General features: G+C 41.7%; 2 protein-coding genes across 8 annotated transcripts in view; both read right to left on the reverse strand.

The window, feature by feature from the left end:
• Positions 1-5,607, reverse strand: part of LOC137307041 (homeobox protein Hox-D3a-like) — a 107,966-nt gene extending 102,359 nt beyond the window's left edge. Inside the window, exon 1 of the mRNA XM_067976383.1 lies at positions 5,588-5,607. The gene's annotated coding sequence lies outside the window, so the exon portion shown is untranslated. The remainder of the gene's footprint in view (positions 1-5,587) is intronic.
• Positions 1-12,288, reverse strand: part of LOC137307042 (homeobox protein Hox-C4-like) — a 141,177-nt gene that overhangs the window by 100,959 nt on the left and 27,930 nt on the right. For all 7 annotated transcript variants that reach the window (XR_010959005.1, XR_010959004.1, XM_067976390.1 and 4 more), the window contains one exon: positions 5,588-6,380. The gene's annotated coding sequence lies outside the window, so the exon portion shown is untranslated. The remainder of the gene's footprint in view (positions 1-5,587; positions 6,381-12,288) is intronic.

A 12,288-nucleotide genomic window follows, 5' to 3' on the forward strand; every position in this document is an offset into this window, starting at 1 on the left:
CTGTCTCTCTATCTCTTTCTCTCTGGCCCTCTATCTTCCTCTCATTCTGTCCCTCTGACTTTCTCACTCTGTCTCTATCTGTCTGTCTCTCTCTCTCTCTCTGCCCCTCTCTCTTTGTCTCTTTCTCTTTGTCTGATCTGTCTCTCTATCTCTTTCTCTCTGACCCTCTACCTTTCTCTCTCTCTCTCTGTCTGTCTGTCTCACACACTCACTCTCTCTATCTCTCTCTGTATCTCTCTCGCTATCTCTCTCTCGCCCTCGATGTTACTTCCTCCAGATCCTTTTGAATGTATTTACATCCTGGGCTAGCCCTTTATTTTTTACATGTGAAGCATGTTCTAATTGTTCGTATCGCCTTTGCGCTTTGCAATAAAACATGAGGACAAATGCCAATTCTATTTTACTTGTTCTCATTAAAAATAAAGTAGTCAACCGCGCTCGTGGCCAATATTCCAAACGCCAACTAACTTTGAAAGATATATATATATATATAAATAAATTAAAATAAATTGTTGCGTTGTAAATCCAGCAAGAAAAAAAAATCACTAAAAAAGTTTCTTTGTGCAGATGTTGGCAGAAGCAGCTTCGCCCGGAAACGCGGTCAGTTTGTGGGAGAAAATTATGGTTAAGGGGAAATTTACAGCTGAATGTATTTCTTCCAAAGCTAAAACTGCCTGTGTGTGTGTGTGTGTGTGTGTGAAGGACCATCTGCTTTTGGCCCGCGGTTCTTTGGCTGCAATAAATATACTTCAGTTCACTCCCGCTTGTTCAGAAGCCAAGCCGCGTACATAGCAGTGGTTAAAAAAGTTTCTCAGTGTGTGATTTACTGCATTGCACTGACTAACCTTGCTGCTTTTTTTTTTAAAAAAAGAAAATATATATATGCGTATATATATACATCTCTTTTAGGCGGATTGCTTCCAATGTGATATTTGCTACTGAACTGCGAGCAAGACGTGTTACAAACCCGGAATCGCCCGATCCCAAGGAAAGCCTTTAAAAAGAATCGATGTTGAGAAATTCGATGCATAGAATTACTTGCTCAAAAAAATGTACAATTCTGTTAAATTCTGTGCTCACTGTCACTGTTATAATAGATAGATATAAAAATATAGATATTATACTTACGTTATATACATAATATAGATAAGAAACTAGAACACCTCACAACTTGTGTGTGTGTAATTATATATATGTATATAAATATATATCATAGACATACATATATATAAAATCAACATATATATATATATATATATATATTATGCAGACATGTGAGGCGTTCCAGTTTCTTATCGGGCTAATTACCTTGAATTCTGTTTTAAACAATAGCAAGAGACAATGTGAACACTTAAAATAAAATATTCAATTCGATTTAAGATGTTACAGTCATTATGATTTGACCCATCGTGTTAAAACTTTTTTTTTTATCTTGACGCACGCTTAGCGCAAGAGGAGGCGAAAAAAAAAGCCGCACGGCCTTATACAGGGCCAGATTGTGATTGTCAGTAAATGATTACAATCGCGTTGGCTGCCTTCCCCCTTCGGAAGTTATGTGGTGATAAATAGTTCAAAACCGCGCTTTGCAAACTTCAGGGGAAACTTTTAGAGTCGCCAACACATGGTCTAGTGCCCGCGGGCGCATGCCTTTTCATCTGATCACTGTTTAGGACCCACATTTCTCACTTTGAACTTAAAACATGTAATCACCAAATATATTATAAGAGGACAAAAATAGGACATTTCGTCTGGGTGGAAATGTACCCGGTTGTGAAACTGATTCTTTTTTCCCTCCCTGCCTTATTCTGTTTTTCCTCTCTCTCTCTCTCTCTCTCTTTATCTGTCTATCTATCTGATTATATCGATATAAAAAGTTTAACACGATTTGTAAAATCGTATTCACAGTTATAAAATCAGATTGAATATTTTATTTAGATATTTACAGAACTAGCTCTGGTTTCACAACGCAGAGAAAGAGAGAGAGAGAGAGAGAGTTTGACAAGTGACTTTACAACATAGCACTGTTACATACAGGAAATGTTGTGCATTAATAATTAAGATGTGGAGATGCCGGTGATGGACTGGGGTTGACAATTGTAAACAATTTTACAACACCAAGTTATAGTCCAACAATTTCAAATAAAATTGTTGGACCATAACTTGGTGTTGTAAAATTGTTTACAATTAATAATTAAAGCCTGGTTGGAGATGGACGTAAGGGTGGCAGGCGGGGAACTGAGCAAAAGGCAGACCCTCCGAATAATTCCCCGGTGCTTTTATTCGGGGATTTTAGCATCTTACAGAGAAAAATACAGACGGGAATTCCCAACACGGATTGGGTTATTATTTTATTCCCAGCGAGCGTTGAGGGTTTTCGATTGAATTCGATTAGAGTGTGATTTGCAAAGGTTGATTTTCTCCAAACCGGTTTGCACCCATTCAGTGCCATGTGCTAGGACCCCCGGTGACACCTCACGAGTCTCAACCCGGCTCCCGCAACCTCGAAAGGTCTACATTTTCACCAAAACAAAAAAAAAACCGCAGCTGATTAAAAGGCATTCTGCGCAGGTCGAGGTAGTAGAGAGAGGATGAAAGGGAGAATTGAGACAACGGTGATCGAAAACACTTGGTGTAACAGACAATAAAATATGTTTCAAAAGCGAATTTAACTTTGCCGGTGATTGTTTTGGAGATTCCCACACCAATTTTTTTTTTTAAAATCACCTTGACCGAGTGCACCAGGAGAAAGGAAAAAGATAATTCGTGAATTCCTTCTGTTCTTTCGGTATTAACCAGTTCTGTGGTTCATGAACCGCATTTAACTCGTCACCCGCCTCACCTGAGCTTGAACTAAGTTTTCATAAAGTTTTTTTTTTGTTGGCTTTCTGTCTCCGTTTCAATTCGTCAATCGAAAATCAAACTCTTGAACAAGCGGCCACGCGAAAAAAACACACAAGATGCTCGCATGCGGCCCTAGTGTCGCCAAGCGAGCACGGAGATAATATTAACAGGTTCTAAACACACAGGCCAGTGAATTCACCCCCGCCGACTGTTTTATTATAAGGTACTTAACACACAAGTCGCAGGTTTTAGTTTCCTGGCGGAATTTACAGCATCCTTAGCAAAAGGAAAATTGGCCGATATTTCCTAAATGTGCATCTCATTGTGAAGTCTGTGCTTGGAATTAGTCACCATTCTAATTATACTCAGTCCGAGAGAGAAAACGTCAGATTTAAAACCTCGCAGTTTCACTAACACATTTTTGATACAGAAAAATTGTATTTTATATATATTTATATTTATATACATACAGTACAGAGGGGACAAAGTGCGCTTTCTGTACCTCTTAAATCGAACCATGACAGTTCACATCACCTACCTCTCCTCTGCACAAAACATTCACATTCAAATTTGCCCGATCAATCTATCTATCTATCTATTTATTTATCTATTTATCTTTCTATCTCTCCATCCATCTATCTGTTCATCCAACTATCTATCTATTTATCTCTCTATCTCTCTATCTCTCCATCCATCTATCCATCTATTTATCTCTCTTTCCATCTATCTGTCTATCGATTCATCCATCCATCTATCTCTCTATCTCTCTATTTATCTATGTATTTCTCTATCTATCTATCTCTCTGTTAATCTATTAATCTATTTATCTCTGAATCTCTCCATCTATCTCTCTATCTATCTATCTATCTATCTATCTCTCTGTTAATCTATTAATCTATTTATCTCTCAATCTCTCCATCCATCTATCTATCTCTCTATCTCTCTCTATCTATCTATCTATCTATCTATCTATCTATCTATCTATCTATCTATCTATCTATCTCTCCATCTATCTCTCTCTCTATCTATCTACCTATCTATCTATCTCATACACACAGATTGATATCTATCTAACACACACATAGAATCATAGAAAGTTACAGCACAGAAGGAGAACATTCGGCCCATCGTGTCCATGCCGACCGAGAAAGAGCTATCCAGCTTAATCTCACTTTTCAGCACTTGGTCCGTAGCCCTGTAGGTTACGGCACTTCAGGTGCACATCCAGGTACTTTTTAAATGAGTTGAGGGTTTCTGCCTCTACCACCCTCTCAGGCAGTGAAAGCTACCTATATGTCTATCATCTCACACACATCTATCTATCTCTCTATCTATCTGTCTATCTTTCTGTCTATCTATCTACCGATCTCACACTGATAGCTATCTATCTAACACACACATCTACCTATATGTCTATCTGTCATCTCACACACAACTCTAACACACACAACTATCTATCTATCTATCTATCTATCTATCTATCTATCTATCTGTCTATCTATCTGCCTATCTATCTACCGATCTCACACTGATAGCTATCTATCTAACACACACATCCATCCATAAATCTATCTATCATCTCACACACACAGCTCTAAAAAGCACATCTATTTATCTTTCTATCTATCTCTCTCACACACATATATATTTATCTATCTATCTAGCTATCCATCTAGCTATCATCTATCTCTCTATCTATCTATCTATCTATCTATCTATCTATCTATCTGTCTATCTATTTATCTATCTATCTGTCTCTCTATCTCTCTATCTATCTCTCTATCTCTCTCTCTATCTATCTATCCACTATTCTCTATCTATCTCTCAAACACAACCACACATATACATTATCTATCTATCATTCTCTCATAAATATATATATATAGCTTTCTATCTATTTATTTATTGCTAACTATCAATAACTTTCTATTCTTATCTTTCGTTCTATCTATAAATCCTTAGCTATATTCTCTCTACTCATCTGTCCTCATTCATGTATCTTTCCATTGTTATGTCTATCTCGCAATCTACTTAAGCTCAAAGCATCTTTCTCTCTCTCGCTCTCTGTCGGCCTATCGATTTCTGGACTGGGATTGCTGGCATGCTTTATAATGTCGCCGTCCCACAGACCTGAGAGGACCATAGCGGGGTCTGTGTACCGGTATAAACTGCCTTTGACTTCCCGTTTGTGTGGAGAGGGGCGGGTGATGGTGAGAGTGAAGTGGGGAGGGTGGGATTTGGAGGATGAGATGGGAGGGCGGGTGGGGGGGGGGGGCGGGGGGGGGGCGGAAGGAATCTTCTGCACAGCTCCACAGCGCTACAATTACCCCGAATCTTTCTCAAGCGTCAAAGGGGGCGGGGATAGACTACGCAGCATGAAGACCCTTCAATAGGGATAAAATAGCATATATGGAGATACAGATATCGAAATTGAACGATGTGCCTAATCAGTCGCCTCTCAGTAAAAGGCGGGTAACGAAGGCGAAATTCCCTCTTTTTTAATTCGCCTCCTTCCTCTCAGGGGCGGTCGCCAACACGATGACGTCATGAGCAGAGCTAAACCTTGCCTCTCTCGCCATTGGTGCTCTGACGGGAGCAAACAGCCCGGTACCGAGCCGAGCACATCGATCCATAATTAATATTGGCACAACACATGAACCCTCACCCCATACCCCCCTCTCTCCACCTCCCCCCCCGCGATCACCATCCCAACTCCATGCAGAACGAGACGAAACTCAGCACTCACCCGTCTCGAGAGTACGTCGGTCCCAATTTAGATCCAGGAAATTAGCTTCGACACAGCAAACGCACCAGTCGCCCAACCAAACTCGATGCCGTCGTGTCTTCGCTCTCTCTCTCTCTCTCTACAAATATCTGTCCTGCCTAAAACATTAGGTGGGAGGTGTGGGGGGTTGGGGGGCGTTGGATTCTGTCCCAAGGGTGGACTGGGGTTGGGTCTTGGTAAGGGAGGGAGGGAGAAGGAGGCGGAGGTGAAAGGGAAAGAGCGAGAACGCTGAAACTCCATCTCCCCCCCACCCCCCTCCCTCTCTCCCCTCCCCTCCTCCCAAAGAGAGAGAGAGAGAGAGAAAAAAACCCCACACACACGAAAAAAAAAAGAATTCAGATATTGGAGAGAAGATGGCTTCCGTCTACCCATTGCCCGAGACATGAGCCCTTTAGATGAGGCACTCTGCGATTCAGTCAGACAGACACAAACCACAATAAAAAAAAAAGTCCATGTTCAAGTCTCCGCTCCACATGATCCGCGGCGGCCAATCCAACTTGCGAACGAGTCGTAAACTTTTAGTGCGAAGCAGTAAATTTTCCCCCCAAACAACCAAGGATGTATTGCGATTTCCGTGACGTGTGCAAAGCTGCGGCATTTCGCGCCATGTTGTCCATATCCATCCCCCGGGGGGTGTGTGTGTTTTTTTTTCCCCCTCTTTTCCGTCCTCACTTCTGTCCAAAGCGACTTTCTGAATCTTTCCCTTCCCTGGGAGAGAGAGTTTTTTTTTTGTTGTTTCTTTCAGTAACGGTTGCTGTGAGGGAGTGAGAAATGAAAGGACATGTCAGGCTCCCGGAGTGAGAATTCACCGCAGATCAACTCAACAGGTTCTCTGGAAACCTTCTAGAATCATCTCCCCACCTCCCCCGCACCCCCCCAGCCATCCCACGCCCCCCTCCCCCCGACACACACACACACACACACCCCTCACCACCCCTCCCACAGCCCCACTATCACAAAAAAAACACACACAGGCCCGTGAAATATAACTTTTCAAGCTTTGCAAACTGACCCTAAACTTTCTAGCTGACTATAGTGGGGTTTTTTTTAAATATAAGGCGGTGGGTTTAAGAAGTACGGAGAACTCGATCGCCGAAATGTCGATCGCTGCGAACTTCAACAAGAATAATTTTTTTTTTAAAGGGGGCGAAAAAAGGGGATTTTTTTTTAAAAAAACGTGGCGTTAGTTAGCTGCCCCCTCTGAGCTGAAAGTTGCTAGAATGACGTATGTATCTTGGATATTAAATAATCTAAACTTGCAAGTTATCGGCGAATGACGATAGTTGGATGAACAGAGTTAGATTGATAAATAAATGTAGATAGATGGATGGATAGATAGACGGAGAGATAGATAGATAGAGAGATAGATGGAGAGATAGATATAGATAGAGATAGATAGACAGAGAGATGGATAGATACATAGATAGATAGATAGATAGATAGAGATGGATAGATAGAGAGATAGACAGATAGATAGAGAGATAGACAGATAGATCGATAGATAGACAGATAGATAGATAGAGATGGATAGATAGAGAGATAGATAGAGATGGATAGATAGAGAGAGGTAGATAGGTAGAGAGATAAATGGATTGTTAGATAGATAGATAGATATAGAGATAGATAGAGAGATAGACAGAGACAGAAGGACACAGAGAGACAAAGTCACAGAGAGAGACAGAGGGTGAGACAGAGAGACAGAGAGAAAGAGAGACAGAGAGGGACACAGAGACAGAAAGAGATGACGAGAGATAAAGAGTGAGATATAGAGAGATAGCGATAGACAGAGACAGAAGGACAAACAGAGAGAGACAGAGAGAGAGGCAGAGACAGACAAAGAGTCAGAGAAAGAAGGACACAGAGAGACAAAGTGAGAGAGAGAAAATAACTTGAAAAAAATCTTTTTTAACAACTGCATAAATTAATAGTATTTTGTTTTATTTACCTATTGATATTTCATTGATTTATACCTTGCCCCTGATTTGTAAATTCGTGTGTTTAAGCGGCGCCTCGCCTCATGCCCGACCGCGGTTAACAGTTGCTGCTCCTTGCACTAACATATCTCTCCTTCCAGCTGTTGCTTCGACTGCATTCGATTTGCTTTTCTCATTTCTGTTTTACGGGCGGTAACGAGGACACATTTCTAACCCATCCGCCAGAAATTCGCTCCCTGTTTTAAAAGTTTCAAGTCCATTCTTAAACAATTGGTTTTTTTTTTAAATGTGTGCTACGTTTGAGAGAAAAAGTAACAAACTGAACAAGGAAAAATCGAAAAAATATATACTTTTCTTCCAGTTGTTTTCAAGTGATGCAGTTTTATTGAAGCCGGGTGTTGGCTGATTGTCCCAGCAAGTTTGTTTGTAAAATCGTTAACTTTTTTTTCAGTTTAGGAAGTTTAAGGCATTCTCCCGCTCTCCCATTTCTGTCTCCCCCTCTCTCTGTTTCTGTCTCTCTCTCTCCCCCTCTGTCTCTCTCGTTGCCCCTCTCTCCTCTCTGATTCTCTCTCTCCCTCTCTCTGTCTCTGTCTCTCTCTCTCTCACTCCCTCTCTCCTCTCTGATTCTCTCTCTGTCTCTCTCCATGCTCCCTCTCTCTCCCTTCCTCGCTCCCCTCTCTCTCTCTCTCTCTCTCCACGCCCTCTCTCGTTGCCCCTCTCTCCTCTCTGATTCTCTCTCTCCCTCTCTCTGTCTCTGTCTCTCTCGCTCCCTCTCTCCTCTCTGATTCTCTCTCTCCCTCTCTCTGTCTCTGTCTCTCTCCATCCTCCCTCTCTCTCCCTTCCTCGCTCTCCTCTCCCTGTCTGTCTCTCTCTCTCACTCTCTCTCCATTCCCCCTCTCTCTCTCCATTTCTCCGTCTCCCTCTCTTTCTCCCTCCCCTCTATCTCCCTTTCTCCCTCTCTGTCTCGCTCCATCTGTCTCCCTCTCTCTATCTCTGTCTCTCTACCCCACCCCTGCTCTCCCACCCCCTCAGCCCTCTTTCTTTATTTACCGGTGATAATCGCAGCAACGACCCCAGCACAAGACCGCCCATCCACCGCCAAGCTGGCCGTGCGGCCCTCTGCTAATCAGTAAGAGACGCCAACAACCCTTGACTGTTTAGGACACAACCGGCGAGCAGAACAGTTCCAAGAGGCGCGCTGACAATTGAGCCAGACAAAGAGAGGGAGCGAGAGAGGCTACTTTGCCGATATCCTTGAGCCCAGATGGCCCCGTGTGCATCCTGTATAACTACCGGCCTCACCCCCAAATCTACCCCGGGCTTGATCCCTCCACCCCACCCTCGCCCTCACCCCCGCTCCCCGCCCCCGGCCGCTTTAAAATCGATAACTGCAATCGGATTCTGGAAAGCAAAACTCCGAATTGGTTTCAGTCTTTTCGCCTCCCCAACCAAAATAAAAAGCTCGAACGCCATAACGAATGCGGCGACACGGTTTGCGATTGGCAAGTTTATAAATCGACTGCAAACCGAAAACTAAGAACTCGGGGTTTGAGGAGAAGGGCGAAAAGTAAAAAAATAGTTGGGAGCAGAGTCTGGTGTCCAGGTCGTCCGCACCTCATTAAAGTAAGACCGCGCCGTGAGAGTCCTACACTCGCCCTTCTGTTCCCTTCTTCAAGTTGTAAAGAACCTGTAACACCTCCCGCAAAAAAAAAAAAGAAAAGGCAAAGCCGCCTAACTGCGAACAAATTACCGGGCGCGTTGCTTTCTTTCGTTGCAAAAATTAATTTTTTTTTTGACGTAGCGTAAAATTCTCACGTTTCGAAATCGAGCGGGTTACCAGTCCTCAGAAAACACAGCCCTGTTTTATATATACAGTAACCCCTCGAATTATTTCCCTCCCTCACAGTTCCGATCACCAATGTAAAGTGTGTGTTTGTGTTTAATGTGTGTGTGTTGTGGTGTGTACAGTTATCTTGTATAAACGTGTGTTTTGGTGGCTTTTACATGTGTATGTTTGCGTTTCATACATGTGCGTGTTTGTATGTGTATATATATGGTGTATTTGTGATTTATATGAGTGTATAGATGCGTTTCACACGTGTGCGTGTTTATGTTCTATATACGTATGGCGTGTTTGTGGTTTATATATGTGTATGTTTGCGTTTTATATGTGTGTGTTTGTCTCTTAAGTATGTATGTGTATGTATTTTATACATATGCAGTGTATACAAAATATATTTTGTATTTTATACATGCGTTTGAGTGTTATCTGTGTTAACGTTTTATATATGTGTGCTTGTCTCTTAAGTATTTATGTTTCTGTGTTTTTATACATATGTAGTGTGTGTTTTGTATTTTATACATGCGTTTGAGTTTTATCTGTGTTAACGTTTTATATATGTGTGTGGTTGTATTTTTAATTTTTAAAAATCTTTATACATGCCTAGTTTATGCGAGCTCGCTTGCGATTTATAGGTGGATGTTTGCATTTTATGCTTTGTGCGCGCGTTTGCGTTTTATATATGCACCAAGCGTGCTTTATAATACGTGTGCGTTTTACATATGTGTGGATATTTGAGTGCTTGCACGTGTGTGGACGTCTATTTGTCGTGTGTCCGTGATGTGTTGACGTGTACCCGTGTATTTGCACTGTAAATGCATGCGTGATATATGTGTGTATGTTGGTGGTGTGTGTGTATAAATATATATATTTATCTGCGGTGTGTGTAAGCGTGTGTATTTGTGTTGTGCATGCGAGTGTGAAGTCTATGTATACGTGTAAGCGTGTGTATTTGTGTTGTATATGCGAGTGTGAAGTCTATGTATGCGTGGGAGGTGGAGTATTATATGATTGTCTGTGTTTGGTATACACAAACACTGAACTTTTTACTTTAACACCGATCCGCGATTGATGAGTTATCTACTTAACAGAAAGGAGTATTTTAAAAATTATTCCACACGCCCTAAAGTTCTCAAAATTACACCCCACCGACATGTTAGTCTTTATGTCGCATGTGATCGGGGCAGACTGACTGAACGGCTCATCCTGAATTAACACGACTCGGGACGGCGCGTCTCTTAGTAACTTTTTCACTGCACATTATAAGAGGGTCCATCTCATGTCCCACTGAAATCACAATAGTGTGTTTACAATTTTAAAAAAACAACTTGAAACAATGTCTTGCGAAGAACCCCCTCAAACAATTTTTCTTCCTTAGAAACGGACGAGACTTTTTCACCCCCGGCTTCTCTTTTAAAAAAAAACAAGGAATTTTGTTCTCTCTGCTTTTTTTTTTAAAGTTTTTTTTAAAAAACGAGGAGGCTCGCGTCCTGTTTTAAGAGTCTAATGGTGAAGATGGGACTTCCTGCCTATCCCGAATAAGATGTCATTACACCATTTAGCCAAACATAATGAATAAATTTTATTTTTGTCTTCACTTGTCGAGGCCAGAAAATCCTGGAGAACTAAAACCACGCGAACATCAACATTCCCTCATTTAATTTATTAAGGTATTTATTTTTGGATGAGGAGCAGCTAAAGTGTTGTCTTTGTTAAGATAGAAGCCACTTTTTTTTTTTGGAGAGGAGGGGGCTGGTTGAGGGAGGGGGTGGAAGGGCTCTGGACTCAGGCGAATATTTGACCAAATAAACTTTTACAGCTCACAAGTCGCTTGCAGTACAATAAACGCTGCTATCTTCAGAGAGAGATTCCTAGACACCCCGCGGGTTTTGTTAGAGCGGGGGGTGGGAGATCACGTCTGTTTTCCTCTCGCTCTCTTTCTCTAAAGCGTGTGTAATAAACTCACTCCCTTTCACAACACAGACGCGGAACCTTTCAGGGTGTCTTTTTTTTAAAAAAAAAACCCCACACGCAAATTTTAGCTCGGCTTCTCACAACTATGCATCAAACGCCACCTCTTGCAAAACCCAAGCCCCGCATCGCAAAGTTTTAATTTCGGATAAAAATCCCATAAAATGGGGGAATGCACTTTTCTCCATCTCCCAGAAAAAAAGCAACAAACTTCTCACCGAAACAGAACCAGATAAAAGGGGGAAAAAAAACGAATGAGTCAAGTTACAGACTCCTGTGGTGCCTATCTTAAAAAAAGAGACTAGACCATTTCTAACTATTTTTATGGGTCTTTTATGGGGCGTTTAAGCCAGGGGATGTAAACACTTTAAATAGCGAAGGGGGTGCGGATGCTGTAACGATACATTTCCGTTGCAGAGTTGTTTAATTACCATTATTTAGTGTGGCGTTATTTTTAGACTCGTTTTTTGCCCTGGATTTGGACATTATCTTGAGCTCAACGAGACGCAAACCGCTCTCTCCAAACCTCCCCATCCCTCCCACCTCTCCAAACTCGGTCAAATTTCTCATTCTACTTGTAATAATTTCGGACAGCGACTTTCGCTTCGCCATTGCATTGTTTCATTCTCTCTCTCCCTCTCTCTCTCTCTCTCTTTTGGGTTTTTTGTGTGTCGGTGACCTTACAATTAGTTAGGATGCCTATCAGGAGAAACCAACACACATTGAAACTAAATTAACCAAGGTGATTATCGCAATCACACTTCGAAATAATGACGAGATGTGCTTTATTGTCATGGATTTCTAATGGCCATTACTCTGCAGTCTGCCCGGTCTGTCTGTCTCTATCTATCTATCTATCTATCTATCTACCAGTTTATCCATCTTTGTATCCATTTACTGGCCACTTAATTATCCCT

This window comes from Heptranchias perlo, chromosome X (genome assembly GCF_035084215.1).
Source record: "Heptranchias perlo isolate sHepPer1 chromosome X, sHepPer1.hap1, whole genome shotgun sequence".
Taxonomy (NCBI): domain Eukaryota; kingdom Metazoa; phylum Chordata; class Chondrichthyes; order Hexanchiformes; family Hexanchidae; genus Heptranchias; species Heptranchias perlo.